This window comes from Podarcis tiliguerta (assembly GCF_965153285.1).
Source record: "Podarcis tiliguerta genome assembly, chromosome: 5".
Classification (NCBI taxonomy): Eukaryota; Metazoa; Chordata; class Lepidosauria; order Squamata; family Lacertidae; genus Podarcis; species Podarcis tiliguerta.
The window spans coordinates 82061424-82066129 of record NC_139538.1 but is presented as its reverse complement, the minus strand read 5'-3'; the positions used below and the strand labels follow the sequence as shown (position 1 = coordinate 82066129).

At 40.1% G+C, this 4706-nt stretch overlaps 1 long non-coding RNA gene across 1 annotated transcript; it reads left to right on the top strand.

Annotated features, from left to right (window-relative positions):
* The first annotated feature begins 287 nt into the window (after positions 1–287).
* LOC310678245 lies at positions 288–4393 on the top strand. Its single transcript, XR_014511713.1, has 3 exons — positions 288–524; positions 3062–3120; positions 4285–4393. It is a non-coding gene; the product is annotated as an uncharacterized lncRNA (long non-coding RNA).
* Positions 4394–4706: the final 313 nt, after the last annotated feature.

Genomic DNA, 4706 nt, shown 5'->3' with positions numbered 1-4706 from the left:
CAATGCTCCATACCTAGTGAGCATGCTCAGTTCTCATTGGATTTTGGGGGGAGGTTCTCCTACCTTTAGGGTTCACCTAAGCCTGTTTATACCTCTCTCTCTTGTGGCTTTCGGCTACAGAGAGATTGACATTTGCTTCTGAGCTATGCATGCAGAGAGAATGATAACGCCAAATGGAACCTTCGGGTTCAGTGACTAGCACTGTAACAATGGGAGAGGAATGGTAACAAGGTTCTGCTTGAGGGTTTCTTGGAGGCATCTGCTTGGCCATTGTTGGCAACAAGATGCTGGACTCAGTAGACTTTTGAAGGGCTCTTCTTATGTTCTTATAACAAAATACGAAGGGATTTTTTTTTTTAAGCCTGCAATGATGACTTTACATAAATTAAACATGGACTATGCAGATAAATATAACTGAGCCTCGCACGTTTATAAATTACAATAGAAGTCAGTCCCACCCATCTCTTACAAAATGCTTTGGCAGAATCAGCATAAGAAAAAAAAGTCAACTTTTTCCAAAGCAAGTAAGCATTTGATGTCAACGAGAACATTTGGTAGTTCTCAAAGAACAACAGTTTCATTGTCCGTATTACCAGCTTTCCCCAGATCCTGAAATTTTTGTCAGTAGTGGTAGTAGTAGTAGTAGTAGTAGTAATAATAATAATAATAATAATAATATATTGCTTATATCCCACCCAACTTGTAATACTGAACTTAGGTGATATTCTTTGAAGGAGAACTACTTGAAAATGATTTACAGATGGTATTTAACTCCGAGTAGACTTGCTAAGATGTATAAGACTGAATCAGATAAGTACTGGAGATGCAAGGAGGTTGAGGGAATGTTCTTTCATATGTGGTGGACCTGTTAAAGGGTAAAAGAGTATTGGGAAATAATTCATAATGAAATTTTTAAAAAAATGTTTAAAAGTACTTTTCAAAAAAAAATGTTGGGGATAATTCAGATGGAAATTCCCAGGTGTAAACAAAGGTTATTTACGTACACCACTACTGCGGCCCGGGTTTAGTTAGCCCCAAAATGGAAAATGAGCGAGGTCCCAACTGAAGAAGAATTGCAACTTAAGCTGATGGAATATGTGCAGCTTGCAGACTTAACATATAGAGGAAGAGAACAAGAAGAACATACATTTAGAAAAGATTGGAAAATGTTTATTGAATATACGAGGGGAAATTGTGTACACTTGAAAACGCTGGCAGCTTTAAGATAAACTCAACAGTGTAAATAAGTTTTGATGGATGCAATGATGGAATACTGAATGGTTTAGTTTATGTAAAATATGCAGGGATTTATGACATGCAAAATGAACCATGGAAAGAGAAGAAGGGAAGTCATGGATATTTTAAGGATGTTTAAATGAGTATTCTAAACTGTAAAACAAAAAATTTAATAAAAGTGTACACACAGAAACACACACACACACACAAAGTTCCTAGGATGCTGTTTTGTCTGGTCTGGTCTCCTGTGGAAGGCACTGAAGCCTTTAAGGCTTTGTGCAAAATTTGAGTTTATTAGCAAGCATACAGGTTGAGCATAGGAGGAAGGCAGACAGCTTAAACAATACAACAGCCAATCTGTTGCATCACAAATGATCTGCCAGAGATGCAGCCCCACAAAAGTACATTCCAGGGCTCAACGTTATCTCTTCCTTTCTCTGTTTCCCAACTGTCTGGTACTCCAGTTGCGTTGGACTCTAACTCTCATCATCTGCAACCGGCATGTAAATAGTCATGAACGATGGGCAATGTAGTCCAACAGCATCTGAAAGACCACAGGTCGGGCCCCCCCCCCCCGCCTCCCCCGGACCAGTCACATTCCTGCTGTAAATCAAACTCACAGTAATCATTCTAACCACTGACATCTGATAGTAAACAATAGAATAGATACTAGCATCTCAGGACTGGTTGTCTGAGGCAAGCAAGAGGATGAAGAAGAAGAGTTTGGATTTGATATCCTGCTTTATCACCACCCTAAGGAGTCTCAAAGCGGCTAACATTCTCCTTTCCCTTCCTCCCCCACAACAAGCACTCTGTGATGTGAGTGGGGCTGAGAGACTTCCAAGAAGTGTGACTAGTCCAAGGTCACCCAGCAGCTGCATGTGGAGGAGCGGGGAATCGAACCCAGTTCACCGGATTACAAGTCCACCACTCTTAACCACTACACCACACTGGCTCAAGAGAAATTATGCTGGAAGAAGTAGACACAGCAACTTTGATGAGCAAGTAAAATCCTCAGTGATACATTGAGCAATAGATATTGGTCATAATATAGACATGGAAGCATGGGAACGATTGTGGAATATGGATATCAGATTTACAGCATGTTATGGTCTAAGAGGAAATAATATGAAAATGATATATCAATGGTATCTAACACTGAGTAAATTGGTGAAAATGTATAAATCTAAATCAAATAAGTGTTGGAAATGTAAAGAGAAAGAAGGTTCATTTTATCATATGTAGTGGTCTTGTAGTAAGGTTAAAGTTTATTGGGAAATGATATTTAATGAATTGAAAAGGATGTTTGAAACGTTTGTTAAAAGCCCAGAAGCTTTTCTTTTGGGAATCATAGGGACAGAACTACTGAAACTGTATAGAAACTTCTTCATGTATGCTACTACAGTGGCAAGAATGTTACTTGCCCAAAAATGGAAAGAAGAAGAAGTCCCAGCAAAGGAAGAGTGGATACAAAAACTTATGGAATATGCAGAAATGGTGAAACTTACCGGAAGAATAAGAAATCAAGATAACAAACTTTTGATAAAAGAATGGAAATGGTTTATTGAATATTTACAGATAAATTGTAAACACATAAGAACATTGGCAAGATTATTGTAATAACCTGCAGTTTTATAAGTATGTATTTAAAGTAGATGAAAAAATGAGCAAACTAAGTCATATGCAGGATATGCAGAAGATATTAAAAATAAAATTAAGGAACCGCAGAAAGAGGGGGAAGGAAGTCAACATTTTGAAATGTGAAAATGATTGTAAAATTAGTGAAATGTATAAACATGAAAAGCATTTCTTTCTTTTTTTAAAGACACAGCAACCTTGGAGATCAGAGCGAACCACTTTGACACTGTCTGGCCACCTAATGGGGTAAGTGCAGCAAGAGATCAAGCCAACAACTCTCTCTATCTCTCTCTTTTTTGCTTTTGGCAAACTCCCACAATGCAGAGATTGATGCGCTCGGGAGTGCCTGGTTTCAGAGCACCGGTGATTGATAGCCCCACGTACTGCTTATTCTTATTTGCAAACCATCTCGGTGGAATGCTAGCTAACTGGCAAGGGCGCTGCAAAATGTGGATTTCTGCTGGCATAGTCCAAGCATTCAGTTGATGGTGCAGACAGATACATTGGTGCAAATGTTAACAACTGGGATGTTACAAGGGTGGGTTTAGTGAACGGGGCGATTCCACTGCACCCATGTAAAGTGAGACAACCTCTTCCCTCGCCTGCGACCGAAGTCTGCGAAAGAACAGGCTGTCTCTTCGAAGCATTTGTGCTAGCTTGTTTGGGGAGCTGATATTTTTGCCTTTGTGCTTGGCATTTAAATCCTTTTCTTTTCTCCTCCTTCCGGTGGCAGTATCAGGGACATGAACTTTGAACATGTTGCGCCTGATTGCTGTAGGACAGGTGTACAGATAGGGTTGAATAAATGCCGAGAAAATGTTGTAGTCACCAAATGGCTATAGATGTCCTAATTCAAGACACTCAACGTTATATATTAGACAGGAGCCCTGCTTGAACAGTAAAAGAACACGTCACTATATATCCCTGTCAGATTAAAAAACTAATTTGAAAAGATTAATGTATTCCATTCCTGTTAGCCTGAATCAGATACCGCTGTGCCTACAGCACCACTGCCTCCTGATTATTGAATTTTTATGGCCTTGTAATTAATTGCAGATTCCCTGTTTTGTTCTATTTCTTTTTCTCTGACATTTTAATTTCAACAAAAAGCAGCGGTCTCCATGCAGCCTCTCTCAGGAGATCCTAATGGCCTATAAAACAAAATGACTTATAGATATGGCACCCACTTCAGCTGGCTAGCGATTGTTCGAAACCTTGCTGATCATGCGGAATTTAATTTCCCCCTGTTCCTCTACTGTACTTATTCCTTGCCTATTAAATTGCAGCTCTGCTGTCTTGACTAACAAATGGATGTAACAAAGTGCAACCCTCCGGTAATATATTACCGTTACTACGTGCAATTTTTTTTATCCCTTAAAAATCCCCCAGTTTGTTTTATCTAATTATCAGTGAATGAATGGCCGGGGCACACGCGTAGAAGGTTGGCCTTGAAACTGCACGTGAGGATCTTGGATCCTGAGGAATCATCTGAAATGGTGAGGAATTTAAAGAACCACACACACTGCTTTACATGTCCTCAATTCCCCTTTGAATACCTGAAGGAGTATACCTGTATACCTGAAGGAGAGTTTCCACCCCCATCGTTCTGCCCGGACGCTGAGATCCAGTGCCGAGGGCCTTCTGGCGGTTCCCTCATTGCGACAAGCAAAGCTACAGGGAACCAGACAGAGGGCCTTCTCGGTAGTGGCGCCCGCCCTGTGGAACGTCCTCCCACCAGATGTCAAAGAGAAAAACAACTATCTGACATTCAGAAGACATCTTAAGGCAGCCCTGTTCAGGGAGGTTTTTAATGTATGACATATTAGTGTATT